The 23,967-nt window shown below is 44.9% G+C and overlaps 1 protein-coding gene across 1 annotated transcript in view; it reads left to right on the plus strand.

The window, feature by feature from the left end:
• GNG12 (G protein subunit gamma 12) overlaps positions 1–23,967 on the plus strand; it is a 204,927-nt gene that overhangs the window by 178,336 nt on the left and 2,624 nt on the right. The window lies entirely within an intron of this gene.

Below are 23,967 nucleotides of genomic sequence, written 5' to 3' on the forward strand. Positions count from 1 at the left end.
TTTACAGAACTTGCTGATCTGAGGTTGTGAGAGGTGTGGTGCAGCTTTAGCAAGTCCTTCATGTATCCAGGGCCCAGACTGTGCAGGGATTTAAATGTCAGCAGTCCAATCTTGAAGAGTATTCTCCATTCTACTGGTAGCCAGTGCAGTGAGCGAAGGATCGGTGTAAAGTGACAGTGGCGAGGCTGGTTTGTTAGCAATCTGGCAGCAGAATTCTGCACTAATTGCAGGCGACGCAGGTCCTTTTTGGGGAGGCCAACATAAAGGGCATTGCAGTAGTCCAGTCGTGATTTGATGAAGGCATAAAAACAGGTACTATAATCTCTTACCCACCCTGTTTTAAAAGAACAGGCAATTGTTTGTGATTTCATGAGGGCAGCCATCTTTTTGGTTAAAAGGAGGTGACAGGGAGCATGAGACACAGTTCCAACCGTCCTGTGTCCTGATCACCCCTCCTAGCTGCACGTGCTAGGCTTCAAATCTCAAATTCAAAAAAAAAAAAAAAAACTTTTTGCACCAAAAGAGCAGAAAGAGAACTGTGCTTTGCACAGCATCATGGGAAAAATGCCCGGGCAGTTTTCTTCTGTGGAGATAAAAATGAGGCCTGGGTAAGAAAAACAAAGTTCTAATGCTGTGAAACTGGTAAAGAAACGCCAATCCTTTTCAGTGCTGCTGAGAAGATTTTTAGTCTGGAGGTTCACTTTAAGCTTGACCAAGAAGTAATGGTGTCTCCACTTTTCTCCGCCCACGTGAGATATCACTTCTTACCCACTGTCCCCTCATGAAGCGCAAATGGGCTGGAAGGATAGTGGACAGGAAGTGATGTCATAGAGTGGAGCTTGTGGCCACTGCATCTGGGTCAAGCTCTGGCGACCTTTGCATGGCGCTTTACTTAGGAAGTACTTCTCTATATTAAAGCTCGTCATACACTTACAGATTAACACCCAATGTTCCAAAACGATCAAATAATTTCTGAATTGCTACCACACACAGTACATCTATCTTTAATGGAGTTCAGCAGGGAATCTATTGAAAATCGATCAAACCGCAGTGTTGGACTGTTTGATGCAATGCAAAATCAATCAAATTGAACATTCCAACCAATTAGGTCAGAGTGATCGAATCTGCCGGGAAGCGAATGGGAAAACCTATGTATGCATGGTCACCTTAACTCAGATGAGTAAACAGAAGGCACTGACTGTACTATATGCTGCTGTGTCATTTAGGTACTTTTATGTCAGTGCAGGGACACTTTTTTAAAACAAACACAAGGTGAGAGACTTATGGAGGCTGCCATATTTATTTCCTTTTAAACAACGCCAGTTGCCTGGCAGCCCTGCTGAACTATTTGGCTGCAGTAGTCTGAATCACACACCTGAAGCAAGTATGCAGCTAATTTAGTCAGATTTGTCACAAACATTTGATCTGAATATGCTTGTTCGGGGTCTATGACCAAGGCCTTGTTCACACTAGGGACGTTGCTGTTTGCCTCTCATAGGGCATTGGGCTTTGCTAGGTACAGCTTTGAAAACATGGTAGCAATGGAAGTGAAAGGGTGCGCTTATTTAGCGCACAGAAGCGCACAGCAATTTTTAATTCCTTTCTCTGAGTAAGCAGCTTCTAGGGAATGAGCAAAAAAAAAAAAATGTTTAGAAGTATGGAAAACGTATAGGTCCGTTAAAAAAAACAAACGCACCAACGCATTGAAATGTGTTATGAAACGCGCATCAATGCATGCGGTTTTTAATCATGTGCTTAAATATGTTTCTGAATGCACCCAATGTGAACAAGGCCTAAAAGTATTAGAGGCAGAGGATCAGCAGGGCTGCCAGGCAACTGGTATTGGTTAAAAAGATATAAATATGTCAGCCTCCATATGTGTGTCACCTCAGGTTCTTTTTAAGTCTGTTACTATTTCTGTCCTGCAGACACACTCCCTTTGCTAAGAAGGCAACAAAACTTTATGTAACACTAATAAGTTGACCTGTTTCAGAAGGTAACCTGTTTCCCAGGTCATAAGTATGGAATAATGAAATAATACAGTATCATTGCAATCAAGTAGGTTAAGCGATGCCATACGAGAGTTGTATGCTTTTTTCCTAGCAACAAAGCAACCACTAGTATCCCAGAAATCTCTAGTGCTCATGGGAAGTCCTTTCCATGACATAAATCGTGTAATTCCGATCTCGGGTGGCCAAAACGCATATGGGTCATGACATTCTCTTAGTAGGTTAATCTTAATTCTAGTATGACCTACATTTACCCACGTAATTGCTATGATATAACTTCATTGTTTGGCTGCTTATCCCTGTGCATACCTGTGTGGTTTAAAGAAGTGGGTTATCCTGCATAAACGCATCTTCATCTTACTAGTGTGCCTTTGCATCCTATACAATAAAACCCCTGTGTCCTCCTCTGTCCCTGTGTCCATGCTTCCAGACCTGACAGTTTGCTGTCTGTGAACCTCATTGCATTGTGGGAAATAACAGGTATTTTCCAACTGCCAAGCAAGCAACATCTCCCTGTTTGATGTACTTCGGACAGCTGTGGGGGACGGGCGAGCGGGACCAGTCTATACACATGTTGCTGGGGGGGGGGGGGGTAGCGGCCCGTGGCCTATCGCCCATTTTTTTAACAGGTGGGCCTTTTTATGGTATTGAAGTAAAAAGGAGTGTGTACTTGGGATTTATAATGTAACTGTTAGATGCAGTAGAGTCTCGATTAGCCGGCACTAACTGGGATCGGCTGATGCCGGTAAAGTGCTTTCTGGTTACTTGAGAATCAATGTTAGAAATAGACCTGTACTCCACTTTATATGCATACCATGAACTTTGATTTAAATGGTAAAACACATTAAATTGGACCTGAACTCCTGCACAAGATAGAAGGAAAATGGAGAGAAATGAACCCTGTATGTATTTAGAGAGTTTAGCCTGTCTGATCTGTGACTAATCACAAATGTAATTTGATCTCTCAGCTATGTCAGCTGGCTGCCTCGGCAGAGCAGCTAATTTGTTAACACAGGATGTTTCTCCTATGTCGGCTTCCATAAAAGCAGGAAGTAGACACATAAAAGCAGGAAGTAGACACACTTCAGATTTATTACAGGATTTGTACAGCTGTAAGGGCTGGGACACACTAGACCAGCAGTGTCAAACTCATATAGAAAGTGGGCCAAAATTGTACGCTGGGACCTAGCCGTGGGCCAACCTCAATGTCTACTGGTCACCTTCCTCCCTTATAAAGTTTTCTGGTGTCTAGTGGTCCTCCCTCCCCTATATAGTTCCCTGGTGTCTAAAGACCCCCAGCCTCCCCTATACAGTTCACTAGTGTTTAATGCTATCCCCCTACCTCCCCATATGGCTTCCCTGGTGGTCTAGAATGGGCCAAACATAATGCAAACTGGGGAAAACACTTGAGGGCCAATTGAATGGCTCTGAGGGCAATATTTGGCTCACGGCCGGAATTTGACATGTATGCACTAGACATTGTAACTGCTTTGCATGTGATTGCAACTGTGATTTCTGGCGATTTGTAAAGAGTGCCAGCAATTTCATAGCGTTTGCAATTATCGATTCTCAATTTAATTGCATTGTGCTTCTGGATAATTCCAGCACTTTAAAATCACATGCAAATTGCTTGCAGTTACAATTTTATGCGCGTTGGCCTGTGCTCCTTGACTTCGCATTGAAGCAAAAGCGCTCCCCAAAAGCTGCCTGTCCTGCGATTGTCTCCTATCGATCACCTCCATACACTTTCATTAGCAAAATGTTTTTAAAGGTGCCGGTGATTCTAAAAAATCCAAAAAACGCTCAAAAAAGTGCTCCAGTGGGCCCCAGGCCTAACAAAGAAATGTTTTTATTTAAAGGTTATTATGATTATGCTGTTGCTTGTTTTTTAGAGCAGAGAGGAAGTTCTGAGCTCAGGTCCTCTTTAATTAAAAAGTCTATTTACCTTGGGGGAGCCAGGGAACCGCAGAGGCCACAAATAGCCTAAGAAGTTCGCTTCCACCACTGGGAGTACTGCCGGTGATTTGTGGTAATTGGTTCAGACTGCTGGTTAGTGGAGTTCTGCATAACTGTGACTCTACTGTGCTCACCTCAGTAGTTGAAAGTCTCTGGACAGTCCAGAGGCTTCCCCATCCTCCTCCAGCCCACCAATCCAACGCTGGGTCCTCTGAACATATTCCACAAGAGCTGCTAGAGTATGCTGCCATGGCCATGCTGCTGTGCATCTGTACTGGGCATGGGTGAATACAGTCCATGTATGCCGAGTAGGACAGATCCTCTCCTTGCACAAGCAGCTTTGTTCTTCGGACTGTACTTGCTCATGTACGGTATGGATGGGCTTGTACAACGTAGAAGGTCTTTGACAGCAGCGGTGGGTTTGAGGAGGATCTGGGAAACCTCAGGACCATCCAGTGGTTTCCTATTTTACTACTTGGGTAAGTACCACTACTCCTGGGTACTAGTTTAATTTCAAGTACCCTTGAACTGAGAGGTATGTGGAGGCTGCCATATTTGCCTCCTTTCAAACAATACCAGTTTCCTGACATCCTACTGATCACTTTGGCAGCAGTAGTGTCTGACTGGATTAGCTGCATGCTGGTTTCAAACATCTGATCTGCATGCTTGTTTGGGGTTTATGGTTAAAAGTATTGAAGGCAGAGGATCAGCAGGACAGCCAGGCAAAGTGCATTGTTTAACCACTTGCCGACTGCACGCTTATACCGTGCGTCGGCAAAGTGGCAGCTGCAGGACCAGCGACGCAGTACTGCGTCGCCAGCTGCAGGCTGATTAATTAGGAAGCAGCCGCTCGCGCGAGCGGCTGCTTCCTGTCAAATCACGGCGGGGGGCTCCGTGAATAGCCTGCGGGCCGCCGATGGCTGCTCGCAGGCTAAATGTAAACACAAGCGGAAATAATCCGCTTTGTTTACATTGTACGGCGCTGCTGCGCAGCAGCGCCGTAAGGCAGATCGGCGATCCCCGGCCAATCAGCGGGGATCGCCGCCATGTGACAGAGGACGTCCTGTCACTGGCTGCACAGGACGGATAGCGTCCTGTGCAGCCCGGATCACTGGGGGGACAGGTAGGAGAGGGAGGGGGAGGGAATGTCGCCGCGGAGGGGGGCTTTGAGGTGCCCCCCCCCCGCAACATGCCACCAGCAGGAGCGATCAGACCCCCCCTGCACATCATCCCCATAGGGGGGAAAAAAGGGGGGCGATCTGATCGCTCTGCGTGCCCTCTGATCTGTGCTGGGGGCTGCAGAGCCCACCCAGCACAGATCCCATCAAACAGCGCTGGTCCTTAAGGGGGGGGGTAAAGGGTGGGTCCTCAAGTGGTTAAAGAGGAGCTGTCAGCCATACTATCTAAAAAAAAAAAAAAACGTATACATAAGTAGATACATACTTGCTCTACTTACGTAACGTATTGCACTGTCCACGTTTTGATTTTAGTGATTTTTCTACAGTAAAAAAGAGAAAAAATATTAGCATTTCCCATTTTAAGTGTGGCTATTTTGAAGCCAATCCTGATGTCATTTCCTGCTCTACTCTTCTCTCTGCCTGATTTTCCCACCCTTCACTATAAAAAGTGCATTGTCTCAGCATGAGAAATATTGGCCAATCAGAGAGGAACAGAGGTGTGGGAGGGGAAAACAGGAGGGAAAGAGGCTTCAGCCAATCAGGCTGTTTTAGTTAAGTTTGAGGGGAAATAGAAAAGCAAAAAAGGACAACCCAGCATGCCCTGCAACTTCCTTTTTGCGTACCAAATTTTGTGTGTACCAAATAAGAGTCAGGTAAACTGGGGAATGATCATTTACCAACAAAAAAAGTCATAATGATTTTAACTTTTGGATTGCCTGGTTAGCATCCTTATTACTTGTTTACCAGATAAAAATAAAGAATTGATTGTTGATTTTATGCCCAACAGTTACACTTTAAGGTAAACCTGAGGTGAGCCTTACAACAAAAGCCAGATGCCTGCTGGAAGCTTCTGGACCCCCCAAAGGCTTCCCATGTCCTACTGCAGATCACTGCCGCTGCTCAAGACCCTCTTGTAAATCTAGACCGCACTTCTCTCCAAGCAGCTCTCTTATTGCACAGGCGTGGTTGTACTCTCTCCTGCATAAAGAGGGGCGTGGCCACATATACTATCCGATAAGCTCTTGTTGGTTGTGCTCCAGTGGTCTGTGCATGGCAACCGTGGGGGTTAGGAGGATGTAGGAAGCCTCTGTATATGGCTTGGTAATAATTAGTTTATGCCGGTACTTTACAAACACATTTACATTAAAAAATATTTTCCCTAAACTACCGATTTCTCATTGGTGCTCACAAAACGAATTGACGTAGGTACCCTCCTGCTCATGAAAGTGGGTTAGGGATACAAGAGTTGCCTTGTCTGGGGTGCAAAAATGGCCAGCAGCAGCCCTATTTCAGGTTTGTACTTCCAGGATAGAGTTGGCTGTTGCCATATGGGAACTATAGAAACCATGACCAGCTTCTGACTATGAACATTCCACAGCTAATTGTAGACAGTTATAGAGCGGTTCTCACTGCAGCGTGCAAGAGTTCTAAACTTTCCTGGAAGAGGATAATGGATACTTTGCAAGCCGGGAAAGTCAGAGGATTCCTAAGGTTTATAATTATCATTATTATTTTGGATCCATTGGTTGTGTGACTGCAGCACCATTTTGTGTCTTCCCCATTCCATATACTTCTAGGGCTGCATTTGCAATAGGACAGTTCAATGCACACAAACACATAAGAAAACCACATTAGGCCGGGCGCCCACTTGCGTTTGCAAAAGGCTGCAAGCGATTTTGCTGCGTGATTTGTGCAGTGATTTAGAGGAAAGGGATTTTGAGCCCCGCTTTCCTCTATTAACCCTTTAGCAGCCAATATATTTAGCAGCTTGCAAGTGCCCCAGGCCAATTTTATTTTTAGCACTGTTTTTATTTACAGTATTTATTTCATTTCCCTGCTTCTAATTAGTACTGCTGTAATGTGTATTTTGTGAGACAATAGCAGAGGACCTTGTGCTTTCACGTTCTATATTTTCTGCTAGTAGAGAGAGATCAAATCATTCTAAGAATTTACAGCACAATGAGTTCTGCTGACTGAGGTCAAAAGCACTGCAATCAAATGAGATAATTTTATTAAAGCTGCTAATGGGTTAAATCTTTGAAACTGCTGCAGGACCCGCAATTGCAATTAAGGCAAATTGCAATCACTGATGTGGGCTCACCTCCATATTTATTTTTTTTAATTTTTTTTTGTGTGCAATTGCAGTATGTTGTTTTTTTTTTTCTGGACAATGCTCATTTGAACAAGGCTATGGAGATTGCATGCACTTTAACACTAATGTACGAAAAACTGCCCACAAAAAACTCACCTGGACACTGCAGGCCCTAAGTATGGAGAGGAGTACCATTTTTTTTATTTTTTTGTTATATATGTCCCTATTGAGAGGGGAACACACACACACACACACACACACACACACACACACACACACACACACACACACACACACACACACACACACACACACACACACACACACACACACACACACACACACACACACACACACACACACACACACACACACACACACACACACACACACACACACACACACACACACACACCCTCTGCCCATATCCATTTGAGTAATTGGGAGCATTTCAAACTGAGGGCCAGTGCACACCTAAAAGCGCTAGCATAATCGCAAACGCTCAGCTCTTTTAGAATTAAATGCTCTTAATGCTTCAATGCAAATTGTATGCAGCTTGGAACTAGGCCGAACTATAGTTATGCTGATTGGCTCAATTACAGGCTACATACTTGCCCTTTCTAACTGCAATCTATTTAACTTAGCTAGAGCTTCTTCTAGCCCCCTGTAGTTATTCTGGTCCCTCGTAGTCTCATCCCTGCAGTAGCTGTAGCCTGCGGAAGGTTTGGCGACTGCGCCAGTCGTCAGCCACTGCGCCAGTCGTCAGCCACTGCGCATGCATAGGCTCTGCCGTGCACCTTCCTGTTTGCGCTCCCGTGGTTGGGAGGGGTTTGCGCAGCTAGTAAAAATTAGAACTGTGTATGCGCCATACACTCTCGGATACCGGAGTGTGATCTCTTAATATTCCCTTTATGGCCTTGTTTCCACTTTTGCAATTTCAGCCACAGTTTCAGCAATCCGCAAGGACATCACACAGTGCAGTGATTGCACTTCCTGATGTTTCAAACCATGTGTTGCGAATCACCAGGGAAACGCAATGTGTGATTGCCTGCAGTTCTGCATGTTCGCGGTGCAATCCCATTTGCTATAAATTAATAGGATCACAACCGCACCGGAGAGAGAACTGTGTAACACGCAAGCACGATCGTGGAAACCAGACCCGTTGCTATTATTGGATTGAGTGGTCAATAGTCTATGAAAATTGCACGGTTATTGTTCGCCTTTGGAGATTGAGCAGCCATTGCTGGGGCCCATTTGATGCAGAAGCCCAGTGCTGCACTGCGCATGCATAGGATCGGCCATGCACCTCCCTGTTTGCTGCACTGTAAACTCCAATCCGCCCCCCTTGGTTCCCCAGCTGCGTCAAAGGCAGTTGCCATTTACACAGTTCCGCTTCCCTCCCTACCCCCTCAGGCATCATGCTACTCGTCATGGTGTTTTTGTTTAAGGAGTGAGCTGATCCAGATCACCTTGCGTATTCCTATACACAGGCAGGTGTATTTCCAGCTGCATACCAGCACCTCCTATATACACAGCATGTGACATTATTTGTCACTGTACATATTCTGGCTCTGATGCATTTTATTTTTGCTTGTGTTTTTGTGAAGAATGAATCACTGGCCTGTGCGTATTGATGAGTATTACCTAGCAATCCCCAGAAGTGTTGTTATAAACAGTCTCTCCATTCTGCTGCTTTGTAAGCCCTGCTGGTTTATCGTGCCTTCAGGCCCATCAATGGCTTGTGTGTGTCGGTTATTTTTATCATGTTGTTCTACCTTTTAGGCAATATCCCATTTTCTGCTCCACCTCTGTTTGCGTACTTTCAGTATAGGCTTCCAGGCTATTCAAGGTGAGTGACGTAAAGCAAAAATGTCACCAAGGAGGGATCAAAGCCAAGCGCATGCGAGTCTCCAGCCAGCCTTTTTTAAATGTATTTACCGTATTTATTTATTTTTATTTTAATGTTGACTAGGGGAGAGGAAGGGGGAATTTTCAACTTGAGGGTTTTATTGTTGTTGAGGGTCCAGTTGGAGAACATTTTTTCTTCCTTTTATATTGTGACGTCTGTTGTTGTGCCCCTGGGAACACACTTGGGGCACAGTTTGCAGTGTTTCCCACACACAATTTTCCGCAAATGTTTATGATTTTCTGGGTTGTGTGACGCAATGGCCTCAATTCAGGTAGGGTTATCAAACAAATTACCTCATGTGAAGTAAATTACCTCATGAGGTAATGAAATTTAGCAATTCTGGTAGGTTTTAGTCATGTTTTACCACATGAGGCAAATTAACTCATGAATTACCTCAAAATGTACATTAATTTTACCGAAAACCGCTATCCTCATGGAAATTGGGGGGCATGTTAGCACATAACTTACCGATCAGTTTAAGACCTGCCTGTACCTGGAGGTAAAGTAAATTTGTATGCATTTTGCAGTTTTTAGTCTGCTTTCACAGTGGGACGTTACAGGCGCACGTTAGAGCAGCCTGTAACGCATCCCCCACCGCACAGCAATGAAAAATCAATGGGCTGTTCACAGTGCCCACATTGCGTTACACAGTAACGCTGCACGTTCGTTTGAAGTGCAGCATACTGTGCGTTTTAGCGGCTTAAGCCGCGTTAGACTGTTTGCACATGCTCAGTATAGGGTTTTTTTTATTTTATTATATTGTAGGCGGAGAGGAGGCGGGGAGAGGCCGCTACGTATCCAGGCACATGGCTACTTTATATTCACTGCACTTGCAGTGTTTACTTCCAGGAGCCGCCGTTGATTGGCTGGCGGGACCACGTAATGCGGAGTACTCCTCTCACGTGGTCTCCGCAGCGCATCCGACCGAGCAGGTGCACCAAGAGCTGCTTGTAACGTGGCTCTTGGTAGCGTCCTGCTCCAACACCACTAGGCGCTGCGTTAGGGGCACGTTATGCGCCCTATAACATCCCCTAAACGCAACGTCCTGGTGGGAAAGTAGCCTTAGTGTCGTTCCAATTCAGGCTGTGTAATAGAAAAGAATAGTTGAAATAAAACTCCAAATATTTACTGGATTTTTTTTTAAATAAGGGATGCTTATAAATATACTTTTCATAGGTTGTTACATGATCAATTACACCTCCCCCCCCCCCCCCTCAAAAAAAAAAAAAAAAAAAAACTCTTCCAAAGACTATCCTAACTTATGGAAGACGATTAAAGACTTTTATTTACTGCATGCTTACCACTCAAATACCTCATGTTCGGAAATGGAGAAAAGTCTTTCAAAATTGCTAAAAAGAAAAGAGGAAAATACCTAATTTACCTACAACAAAATATTTACCTCACATAGCTGCCAGAATTTAGGCCATGTAGTTTATTAAGAAACACATGGAATTAAAGAGAACCCGAGGTGGGTTTGAAGTATATTATCTGCATACAGTGGCTGGATCTGCCTATACAGCCCAGCCTCTGTTGCTATCCCAAACCCCCCTAAGGTCCCCCTGCACTCTGCAATCCCTCATAAATCACAGCCACGCTGCTGACAAACAGCTTGTCAGGGCTGGCTGTGTTTATCTCTATAGTGTCAGTCTGCTTCTCTCCCCGCCTCCTGCAGAACTCCGGTCCCCGCCTGCATCCCTTCCCTCCCTGCTGATTGGAGGGAAGGGACGGGGGCAGGGACCAGAGCTATGCAGGAGGCGGGGGAGCAGCTGAGACTGACACTACAGATGTAAACACAGCCTCACACCACGGCTGTGATTTATGAGGGATTGCAGAGTGCAGGGGGACCTTAGTGGGGTTTGGGATAGCAACAGAGGCTGGGCTGTATAGGCAGATCCAGCCTCTGTATGCAGATAACATTCTTTAAACACACCTCGGGTTCTCTTTAAGCAGAATGCCGTTTGCTTTAAAATCTATCAAAAAAAAAATGCAAACAAACCCGTACGGCATGCGATTCCCAATTGGGCTATTGACTTAAATGGCAAGTGTAATTGTGTGCGTTTGCTGAGTGCGGCAAACGTGCGCGATTCAAAACAAGTGTGCTGAGTAGAGAGGGGGGGGGGGGGGGGGAGTCATCCAGAGAGGAACACGGCTTTTGAACTCCACAAGAGGAATGTAGACCACCACTACCCCAGTCCTACCTCAACTTCTCCCACCCACATTGAAAGTCTGTCAGTCATGTCTTTGGGGGGCTTCCGTAAGCTGGGCATTAAATCAAAGCACCCATCTCTTTATGCAGCTTGAACATGAAACAATCAAATCCTGCTTTTCAGGCTGCATACATTTGCATAATGCTGCATCAACTCTAAATTATTTGCATGTCATTGACCATCCCTACCCATCTCCTGTGTTATCTCGTGGGAGGGGTAATGGCACTCACAGCCTTCTTCCCACTGCTGTCTATGGAGGGTGTGTGTTTACGACTCCTCTTCTCTTAGTTTCGCCAGATGGGGGGTCACTGCAAAGGCTGCCACTTCTCCTCCAACCTCTTTTCAGGCTGAGGGGAGAGAGATGGCACAAGGAAAGCCAGGCCTGGCAGGTTGTCACATGACCACCCAACTTTGGCCACAAGCTGCAGTTGGCATCTGCAATTGTGTAGTGGGTTCACAAAACTTGATACTACACAAGATACCCATGGGTCATGCAAGACCCATTTATCAAGTCATGTACTGTGCAACTTTCAGTATGTACATATACTGTAGAGGAATAATGGCAGTGCATGGAAAGAGCTATACAGGGTTTTTGATATAGCACCAGACAAACTCTGTATTCAGTCTGATGCTGGGGTCATCATTTTGTGAGGCTTTAGATTTTCCAGATCAATAGTTGTAAGTAAAAACTGCAATGTTTCTTCTTTCTATAAATTGTTTCTTTGTTTTGACTTGTAAGGTCACAATAAGTGGATAGTGGCGAGGACAGGAGGTAAGGAAAGTCAGAAGGCCGCCTATAATATAGTTTAGTGCCCTTTACTGCATAGCAGACGATGAAACCAAGGAATGTCCATATCTGTATAAGTGACCTCAGCCTGATTATATTACATTCACCTTTTTTAGATTTCTGTTCTAAAGGCTCATCTACACCATGAGTTTTTTTTCGTGCGATTCGACTTCCGATCGCATGATCTTCTTCGGTATGATCGAAGATCCGATCGAACGAAGAATTGAAGTGCCTCCACACGTATGCGTTTTTTTTAAATCAATTTCGATTGGTTTATCAATCGTAAAGGAATCGACTTTGGTTTTGGAAAATGCAATCTTTTTTGCGATCGATTGTAAAAGGGCGTGTTTAGACAAGGGATGGGTGGTGCTAAGCGACTGAACATCTGACTGGAAGAACGCCCTGAAGTGCCACAAATACTTACCTCCCATGACAATATCTTCTGAAAAGTCCCACGCCAATATCCTCTCTTGTTGATTGAAGAACTGCACGCTCCCGCCGCCGCCACACACTGCCGCTATCCGCACAGCTCTAACTATACAGAGTTGTAAACATCTTTACAATTGGCACCAAGGCTCCCCATTGGTCTATTCACAGACCAATGGGGATACTCCTGACCATGTGCTCCAGCCTTCCCACTTCCTTCATGAGCACCTCCCACAATTGATGAAAACAGATTGTGGGCTGTCTAACCGGGTCGAACTCATTAACGATCGATTAATCGATCGTTAATAAAATAGCATACTAACGGTTCAGTTTCAGCTATTGCATTTGATAAAATCAGATAACCTCCAACCTGTCCAATTCCATCTCGCTCGATCGAAATCGACCTAATAATTGCAAAGAAACATTTACCGCATTCTATCGCAAATTAGATTCGATCAGATGTGTCGATCGCAAGTAGGATTGAAAGACTCACATTGCATGGGGTAGAGGGGGCTTAAGATTTCAAGGGTAGGTGAGTGCTAACGGGGTCATGGGCATTCCAGAACAGGAGAGAGGCTCATGAGAAAATCCTGTGTGTAGCATCAGACAGACAACAGACAAGAGGTGGAGAATGTTTGTAAAGCAGAGGGTTTCATCTGGGGTGGTGCATGATTGTTGATGCACATTCCACAAATCAGACAAGTATTAGATGTTTAGGAGGACATTTCCATGGCTTGCATTATGGCGTAGTAACCTTAGCAGTGTACTTTGTGCTATTGCCCTGCAGTGACTTTGCAGAACTCCTGCGTACCTGGAACTGTTGACAGAGCCTAGTTTCACGCTGTAAGTAGCAGGCTGGGTCACAGCTTACGTCTGTTCAAACAGGTGGAACGACATTTGTCCGGGTTTTCTTGCACTTGTAAAGTGATGCAGTTTTCAAACAGAAAGCTTAGTTCAGTGTTAAATTGACAGGATATAAATTATGAGATGTCCGCTGGGATGGGCAGCTGACACAACCCAGTGCAATGTCTCCTGACGCTGTCACTGGTTTCAACTTTGGCATTTGTGCAGACTGTCCATGTGACAGTGGCCAGTAATTGGGAGAAAATCATAGTGAGATGGTGGAACCTTCAACACCTGCAGGTTTTTATCACTGTCTGTATTTTTGTTTGGGGAGAAAACCTGACACAGTTTGTAAAAAGCCCTTCTACACTCAATATGGGCTGGTGCACACGCTTGCAGGGGGGAAACTGCTTGGTTAATGAAAGTGAACGGGATGGTGCACACCAGTGCGGGTCGTCTTTTCCACAAACGCAAACTCGGGGGCTGCAACCTTTTTTCTGAGGCGTTTCGGCCTCAATGTTAAGCAAAGGAAAGTGGAAAACTGCTCTGAAAAATGCTAGATCAGAGCGGTTTTCCAGGCGTTCTTGTTACAGAAGCTGTTCTGTAACTGCTTTACTGTAACAAAATATGAAATCTGCTACACAAAAAATGCTCCAAAACATGCTAGGCGTGTTTAGAAAATCTCTCTAAACATGCCTAGATCCCTCTGAAAATCTGCTTCAAAAACCTCTAGTGTTTTACGGATCTGCTAGAGGTTTTTGGTGTGCACTGGCCCTATTTCACACTACAAAAGGCATGCGCAAATGTCATTTGAAGTATCCATTGCCGATGCATGCATGTCGCGGCTGCAACACAATAGAACCCGGCGGGAAATTGCTTGCGCTGTGCGATAGAATTCTGCCAACTGTGTTACGTTGCACCGAGCGGGTATGTGTATATATACACCACCGGTGAGCTGGTGGGTGCAGGGTGAGTCAAATGACTGCTCGCCCTGCTGCAGTTCAAATCCCCACTCGTTAAATACTATTTTCCCTCCGAATCGTAGCTACTTGGAGGGAGAAGTAATTTTATGGTTTAGCAATCTTCGGAACCCCGAATTTTACCTCGCGCACTGTAGCATTAATGCTATAGCTGCGCCTAGTTTCAGCGCCATGCACCAAAATAACCTGCTTCGCCGATCGGGAACGCTGAGCTCTACTGTGAACAGTAACATGAGTCTGTGGCCTTTCATGTTGCCGTGCGGATCGCACACTGTGTGCAACTATCAGCAATGCACTTAGGCTCACCACACCATACAATCTTGGTTGTTCAATCTTACCACCTTCATGTAGTATAAGAGCTTAACAAAACAATCCTTCCAAAGTATTTTCAATCTGTTGGCTCTTATACTACATAGATTTGGTGAATCTGTACTGTAATTAAGATTGCATGGTGTGTGGTGAACCTCAAGGTGGCCATACACTGGTTGATTTGCCATCAGATCGACCAACAGATAGATCCCTCTCTGATCGAATCTAATCTATGGCTGCCTTTACTGCAAACAGACTGTGAATCGATTTCAGCATGAAATCTATTCACAATCTTTGAAGCTGCCGCCGCCGCCGGCCCCCCTGCATACATTACCTGCTCCGCCGGCGCGAGTCCCCCGGTCTCCGCTGTCTTCTTCTCCGCGCTCGGCTCCAGCTTCACTTCCTGTCCGGGGAAGTTTAAACAATAGAGGGCGCTCTACTGTTTAAACTTCCTCTCGGGACAGGAAGAAGTGAAGCCAGCCGGAGCCCAGTGGAGAAGGAGCAGAGGGGACACGCGCCGGCGGAACAGGTAATGTATTGCAGCTAGCGCCGGTCATCGGACATTCGAACGCCGCTATCGTCGCACTCCCGACCCGCCGGCGATCGAGCGAAATCTTCCGGTCGGACGGATCGACGGGAACGATCGATTTCGGATGGAAATCGATCGTTCGGTCAGCGTTTGCGCAACGATTTCACAGCAGATTCGATCACAGTGATCGAATCTGCTGTATATCGGCGGGAAAATAGGTGAATGGGCCCCTTTAGAGTGAATGGGCCCTAAGGCAAATACAATTTTGTGCTTGTGTTTTCTGATGCGCTTTATAACGCAAACCTCTGTGTCCGCAATGCAATACAACTCAGCGAAAAATCTGTCATCTGCAAAGACTATTCTCAAGTGCGTTCATTTGCAACGTGTGGGAACACAAGACATGACCGGGAACGGTAAGTGCTTGGTTCACACGGACAGTTCTCTGACGTTACACGATGGCCTCACTGCTCGTTGTATTTAACGCTGGCCGTTTAGATGAATGAACAGCCATTGGTGAGATCACTAAACGGCGTTTGCGCAAACGCCGCGTTTTTATCCTAATTTTCGCCGTCTTCTGCCCAGTGTTCAGCCGATCCTTGTTGCTTCCAGCATTGTTTACCGCCCCACTTCCTTGTTCCCCTGCGTCTGTCAGAACCAGCCCTAACATGAGTGTCTATGACGTTTCATGTTACCATGAAGATGTGCAGTGCATCAGAACTGACAGCATCGCACGTAGTGTGAACAAACCCTGACGCCCCTTTTATTCTTACTGGGTCACGGCATACCGCAAATGCCTCATCCTGCTGCAGAACCGGTGATAACCATATGGGGCTATTACACTAGTGCGTAGTGCATTGTGGTGCATGCAGTGCGTTTCTGGCCAACTTGCATTGTCTGCGGTTACCGCTGACACAAGTGTGAGGCAGGTGTCGCATTGTCTGCTTTCGTGCGCATTTTCTGCACAGTAAAACTGAGAACTCATGTTAATCAATGGGTTAGGTCAACCCTGAATGCAGATTTTGCGCGCAGAAAAAGAACTGACAAAATGAGCAGAATTAGCCTGCCGGATGTCAGTTTTATCTCTAAATTACTTTAGTTGCTGTGAGAATAAAAAGTCTGTGTGTCTCTGTGTGTCTCTGTGTGTCTCTGTGTGTCTCTGTGTGTCTCTGTGTGTCTCTGTGTGTCTCTGTGTGTCTCTGTGTCTGTGTGCATACAAACGCATATGTGCTGAAAAGAAACATACACAGACAACTGAAAGACAAGTGTGACCCCTGCCTGATCCTTTCCGAACAGTTTAGTCTGTGCCCCGCCCCCTCAAATAGAGGAATGATGTTACAGCAGCAGCACTGCCTACAGAGCTTGAGGATTTAAAGCAGGATTTTTAGCTGCAGACACCTCCTTTGATACAAGATATAATTTGGGCACCTGCATACCAACCTGGCAGATGCTCTATTTAGATCTGTGCATCAAGATAGGTGATAGTAATGCTGGGTACACACGATGTGTTTTTTCGGTCGATTTTCCGTTTTGACTGATTTTCGATTTGATTTCCCATTCGATTCTCTTATCTTTTCTTATCGATTTCAATTCACTTCTGAGAAATTGAGCAGTAAAACGATCTGAAGTAATATCGGACATGATGGAAATGATCTATTGAAAGCAAAAACGCAACGTGTGTACCTAGCATAATGCTAGGTACACACCATACAATTTTCTAGCAGATTTAACTGCCAGATCGATTATTTCCAACCTGTCCGATCTGAATTTCGATATATTTTTCAATCTCTCAATTGTTTTTTAATCGTGTTGTTTTTTAATCAATTTTTCATGGAACTGAAATCGATTGATCGAAATTCCGATCGGACTTGTTGTAAATAATCAATCTGGCAGGTAAATTCCCCCACTATCTATGTGGACCTGGAGGGGGAATAGTATTTAACGCGGCCGGGACTTGTGCAGCAGCAGAATCGGCCATATACCGGCTGTATCTCCCGGTGGTGAATTCTCTCGGACACAAATCTGCCAGATAATTGTGTATGGTGTGTACCGAGCATAATCCTGGAGGCGGTGTAGTCTGCTGGGACTTGCTGTTCCTCAGTGGCTGTAGGGTGACACCAGTGATAAGTTTATGGCAGAGTGTGTTGTATTGGCGTCCTCCCCCTGCACTGGCTTTAATGGTATCATGGTGGGAGGAGACTGGCGCGGTGAGAGCGCTGCACGGCAGGCGGTGGTGATTCCCACACGCTGATAATGTCATGAGCGAGACAAAGGGGAGATTACTGGCACCTCTCTCCTGATGGTGATTCCAGTGATGCGGCCTCCATTCTGTCTCTACAGGTGTGCTGCGATCTGCTGAGGTTAGGTTTCCTCTCCTCTATTGTCCAGCATTTTTCCCTCCATTCCCGAAACTCCTCTCAGTTTCTGTGTCTGTGTGTGTGTCTCTGTGTCTCTGTGTGTGTGTCTGTGTGTGTGTCTGTGTGTCTGTGTCTGTGTGTCTGTGTCTGTGTGTGTGTGTGTCTGTGTGTGTGTGTGTGTCTGTGTGTGTGTGTGTGTGTGTCTGTGTGTGTGTGTGTGTGTGTGTGTGTGTGTGTCTGTGTGTGTGTGTGTGTGTCTGTGTGTGTGTGTGTGTGTGTGTCTGTGTGTGTGTGTGTGTGTGTCTGTGTGTGTCTGTGTGTGTCTGTGTGTGTGTGTGTGTGTGTGTGTCTGTGTGTGTGTGTGTGTGTGTCTGTGTGTGTGTGTCTGTCTGTGTGTGTGTCTGTCTGTGTGTGTGTCTGTCTGTGTGTGTGTCTGTCTGTGTGTGTGTCTGTCTGTGTGTGTGTGTGTCTGTCTGTGTGTGTGTGTGTCTGTCTGTGTGTGTGTGTGTCTGTCTGTGTGTGTGTGTGTCTGTCTGTGTGTGTGTCTGTCTGTGTGTGTCTGTGTGTGTGTGTGTGTCTGTCTGTGTGTGTCTGTGTGTGTGTGTGTCTGTCTGTCTGTCTGTCTGTCTGTGTATGTGTCGGGCATCCTGTGTGCAAAGGAAACTGCCTGTGATGCCCCCATACACAAATCCATACTACTGGTTATTTATTTATTTAGTCCGGTTATAGCTTGGGTAATGCAAAGTGCACCTTTAATCAGACATGTAAGCAGCCTTTGTCTTCTGGTCCACTTACAGGTCTGCTAAAGCACACCTGAAGTGAAAGGGATATGAAGGGTGCCATATTTATTTTCTTTTAAACAATACCAGTTGCCTGGCTGTCCTGCTGATTTCTTTGCCTGCAGTAGTGACTGAATTGCGCACTGGAAAGAAGCATGCAGCTAATCCAGTCGCATTTCAGTCACACCTGATCTGCATGCTGTTTAAAAGCGGAATATAACCCAGAATTTCTTTTTGTTTTTGTTTTTTAGTAAAACAGCATTCAAAGGGTTACATCACAGGGCTGACTCTTTCTTCTGCAGGGAGAACCAGCATCTGAACTGCTGTTAAGCTTATCTTGAGTACACATTCTTTACTTGATACATTTATGTAAACATTCTCTGGCTGTGCAGGACTTCAGCTGATGAGTCCTGGGGTGACACACAGGTCAGAAATCACTGCTGGCAGCATTCACAACAGAATGACAACCGTTATGAATAAAATGCACCAGCAGCTTTCAAAATAAAGTAACTGAACTTTGGGAAGTTATAATGTCTAAATGAATATTAATACTTGTGCACAAAAGCAAATCTGATAATTGTATGGGTTATAAAAAGGAGGAAAACACATTTTTGTTGAAAATTTTGTCAGTTTTAAACTGCTTTAAGGGTTAAATGTATTATGCTGGGAATACACAGCTCATTTAGATGGCTCGATAGATAATTTCCGATCTCACGCCCGATCGTTTCCACGCTCAATTCTGCATAGAGGACAATGGGAAAAGATAAGAAAAACGAATGGAAGATAAGAGAATCGCCCGCAGAATCGAGCGCGGAAAAACGATCTGGCGCAGAATCAACCAAAATTACAATCGATGTTGCCTCACAGAGAACTGTCAGATGTGATCATAGTGATCGAATATGGCAGTAAAAATCAATGCTTGTATTGCCAGTGCTACTATGCTAAGGAACGGACTGTGAGCTCCCTAGCGGGTGACAGAAACTGATTGCACTCTGTAAAGTGATGCAGAACATGTCCGCACTTCATAAAACTTACCAAGAGTTTCTGCAATAAGTTGCTCACCAATTAGTGCTCATGTTATCTGATAGGGATGCTAGCAACTATGGCAGGCCTTTTAGCTGTATAGACATACTGTAGCCACTGACTTGGCAGATAGTAAGTCGCTGGCTGTGACATGACCCATAGCTGTTAGCACCTGCTTGGAATAACATCGGCAGCTGCAGTCACAGCTATGTCGTCGTTCAAGTGACATCAGCCTGTGGCTCTCTAAAGCAGCTTGATATGGAAACTGGTTATAGCTGCAGAGTCTCTAATGTGACAACACACTTGCCAAAATCCTGACTGAGTTCTCTTTTCTTTTGAGGGACAGTTGGATTGCTGAGAGTTGTAGTTCCCCTCAGGTCACGGTTTTCCCAAAGCTCTTTGCAGCCTCCATACTATTACAGGCTTGTGTTCTCTTCAGCTGTGTCCACACTTTCTCCTGCCTTCCTCTTTGCTTTTATTGTTTAAACAAGCATTGTAAAAGTAAATGCCTCTTGCAGTAGTTGGCACGCATTCTGTCATGGGGTTTAGTTCTGTTTTCCTTATTCACCGTCACTGACTGTCCTCAGAGGAGCTCACAGTTTAAACCTTACTACGGGTCAGACGATTACCACTCTCATTTCTTTTCTATAATATAAATGCTTGTATGCATGTTCAATAGCTGTCATTGTAAACCAGGGCTGTGGAGTCGGCGTCAAGGAGCTGGAGTAATTTTGGGTACCTTAAGTTTGAGTTGGATTCAGAGGTTTCTTAAACTGAGGAGTCGGAGTCTGATGATTTTTGTACCAAATCCTTAGTTCTGCTGAGTATTAGACTAAGGAGTCGGAGTCGAGGAGTCTGAGCTATTTTGGGTACCTGGAGTCAGTTTGAGTCGGTGGTTTAAAGGAATACTGTAGGGGGGTCGAGGGGAAAATGAGTTGAACTTACCCGGGGCTTCTAATGGTCCCCCACAGACATCCTGTACCCACGCAGCCACTCACTGATGCTCCGCCCCCCGCCTCCGGTTCACTTCTGGAATTTCAGACTTTAAAGTTTGAAAACCACTGCTCCTGCGTTGCCATGTCCTCGCTCCCGCTGATGTCTCCAGGAGCATACTGCGCCTGCACAGACCATACTGGGCCTGTGCTAGAAGACTCCTGGTGACGTCAGGGGGAGCGAGAACATGGCAACGCAGGAGCAGTGGTTTTCAGACTTTAAAGTCTGAAATTCCAGAAGTGAACCAGAGGCGGGGCCAGAGCATCGGTGAGTGGCTGCGCGGGTACAGGATGTCTTCGGGGGACCATTAGAAGCCCCAGGTAAGTTCAACTCCTTTTCCCTCGACCCCCCCCCCCCTTTTAAAGAGGAACTGTCGCGAAAATCTTAAAATTTAAAACACATACAAATATGTACATTTCTCCCAGAGTACAATGAGCCATAAATTACTTTTTTTCCCCAAGGTTGCGGTCACTTACAGTAGGCAGTAGAAATCTGACATTACCGACAGGTTTTGGGCTGGTCCATCTATTCATGGGGGATTCTCAGCATGGCCTTTAATCTTCATAAAGACGTTCTCTGACAATTATTAATACAAAGACGCTGTCCAGCCTCCCTGCTCGCTGCACACTATTTTGGCAGTTGGACGGGAGCAACTGCCATTTACCAAGTGCTTTTAAAAATAAAGAAAATCCTCAGAACCCCCCTATGAGAAAATGGGCTAGTCCAAAATCTGTCAGTAATGTCGGATTTCTACTACCTACTGTACGTGACAGCAACATAGGAGAAAAGTAATTTATGGCTCATTTTACTCTGGGAGAAATGTACTTCTTATTTGTATGTGTTTTAAATTTTAAAGGATACCTCAACTGACATGTGACATGATGAGATAGACATGGGTATGTACAGTGCCTAGCACACAAATATCTATGCTGAGAAAGAAGAAAAGGAATATCAGGTATGTAAGTGGCTGACTCAGTCCTGACTCAGGCAGGAAGTGACTACAGTGTGACCCTCACTGATAAGAAATTCCAACTATAAAACACTTTCCTAGCAGAAAATGGCATCTGAGAGCAAGAAAGAGATAAAAAGGGGAATTTCTTATCAGTGAGGGTCACACTGTAGTCACTTCCTGTCTGAGTCAGGACTGAGTCAGCCACTTTCATACCTGATATTTAACTCTTTCAGACAGAGAAAGAAAAAAAAGGAACACCGCATAGTTATTTGTGTGCTAGGCACTTTACATACACATGTCTATCTCATTACGTCACATTTCAGTTCGGGTATCCTTTAAGATTTTAACGACAGTTCCTCTTTAAAAAAAAAAAAAACTTTGGAGTTGGACGATTTTTGTACGGACTCCACAGCCCGCGCTGATCGATCATTAGGACAACTGTTTGTACCGATGTTGTACTGTGCTGGTCAATGGCATGGTGATGGTGAGAGGGGCACGATGGAGTGGTGCATGAGTGAGCAGTGTTTGGTGCCAGTTTATCACTTGTCATTATCTGGAAGGGGCATTATTGGTCGTTGGAGAGCGGCCATGTGAACAAAATGATATGTCGCTTCTGCCCTTTACCGCGCACACAACGACCTCCGACGAGTCTGGACTCCTGTCTGTACAGTGTGTATGCTATTGTTTACCTGACTTCACTCACGCTTACTGGTAGCTGGTCGTTTGTTTTCACCGACTTCAATCTAGTGTGTACCTAAGGCTTCAGTTACATACAATTTGCATCAAACTTCATTTGATTTAATGATTTATTAAAGCGGGATTGTCACCATAAAAATCGAATTTCAACAGCAACTGGTCTGAGTGTATTAAGTGAAAAAGATGCTAATCCTGCATTCAAAACGTAAAAAAAAAGCTTTCTGCTGTTGTGGTTTGGAGTTATCACATACCTTAGGAGCACTGGCCCTTTTAATTGCCATTCAGCTGCATGCTGGGGGTTCTTTTTATCTTTAAAGGGGAACTGAAGAGAGAGGTATATGGAGGCTGTCATGTTTATTTCCTTTTAGACAATACCAGTTGCCTGGCAGCCCTGCTGATCCTCTGCCTCTAATTCTATTAGCCATAGCCCCTGAACAAGCATGCAGCAGATCAGGTGTTTCAGTGGTTCAGACTTATAAGTCTGATCTGACAAGACTAGCTGCATGCTTGTTTCTGGTTTTAATCAGATACTACTGCAGAGAAATAGACCAGCAGGGCTGCCAGGCAACTGGTATTGATTAAAAGGAAATAAACAGGACAGCCTCCATATACCTCTCTCTTCAGTTCCCCTTTAATATATTCCTCCTCTTCCCTTTATTTCCCTGCCTAGCTGAAACATGATCCTCTGCTCACTTGTGTTTACAAGCAAGGCTGAGGTGACTCAGCGATTGGAGGAAAAAAGTAAACGTTGAGGGAAGAAATTACATCAGTATTTTGCCTCAAACTGTGGGAAAAAGACATGGTTCCCAACAGGAACAGAACTCTCTTTACTTACTATATACAATTCACTGAAATCAAAACGTGGACAGTACAATACATGTCATCAGTAGATAAATACTTGCTCTACTTACATATGTTTTCTTTTTTCTTTTTTTTCCCTGGCATATTATGGCTAATCCTCCTGCTTTAAAGAGGAACTCCAGTGAAAATAATGTAGTAAAAAAAAAGTGCTTCATTTTTACAATAATTATGTATAAATGATTTACTCAGTGTTTGCCCATTGTAAAATCTTTTAAATCCCTGATTTACATTCTGACATTTATCACACGGTGGCATTTTTACTGCTGGCAGGTGATATAGCTGCTGCTTGCTTTTTTGGCAGTTGGAAACAGCTGTAAACGGCTATTTCCCACAATGCAACAAGGTTCAGACAGGAAACTGCCAGGAGTACCACGGTCCTCAGAGTTTCTTGTGGGAGGGGTTTCACCACAATATCAGCCATTCAGAGCCCCCTGAACAGTTTGTGAAAAGGAATAGAGTTCTCATGTAAAAGGGGGTATCGGCTACTGATTGTAATGAAGTTCAGTTCTTGGTCACAGTTTCTCTTTAACATATCCTAGACCACCTGTAGCTCTGAGGCCTGGGGCCCACTGCAAGGAACCACTGCGATTTGTGTAGCATATTTTGCAGTGTTTTCTGGCGAGATTTCGAAATGTATTTGAATGAAATGCCAGCGATTGTACAGCCATTACGATTTTGTTTTTTCGTGTGGTTTTGAGTAATAAAATCACTGCAAGATTGCTTTTGTATAGCAAAGCGATTTTGCAGCATTCCTATACTTTGTATTCCGAGCACAAAAGCTACAAAAATGCTACAGGACCGGATTCTGTGGAAATCGCAATCGCTACTGTGGAATTGCCTCCTTTATCTTTAATTAGCCTTGCGCTATTAGAATTGCCGGTGGTTCCAAAGTGCACTGAAACCACTCCTGCGGGTTCCAGGCCTGAGCGACGTGAGCTGTCCGATGTCTTCTGTAGAACGCTGATATGTGTGCCTGCTATAGAAATGCATAGCATCAGCACAAAGTAAATCAAACAGCAGTACTGTGGCAATTCATGACTAGATTTGCACATTAAAGCATCTGTGGCAGTTGACAAACCTTCGT

This window comes from Hyperolius riggenbachi, chromosome 6 (assembly GCF_040937935.1).
Source record: "Hyperolius riggenbachi isolate aHypRig1 chromosome 6, aHypRig1.pri, whole genome shotgun sequence".
Classification (NCBI taxonomy): Eukaryota; Metazoa; Chordata; class Amphibia; order Anura; family Hyperoliidae; genus Hyperolius; species Hyperolius riggenbachi.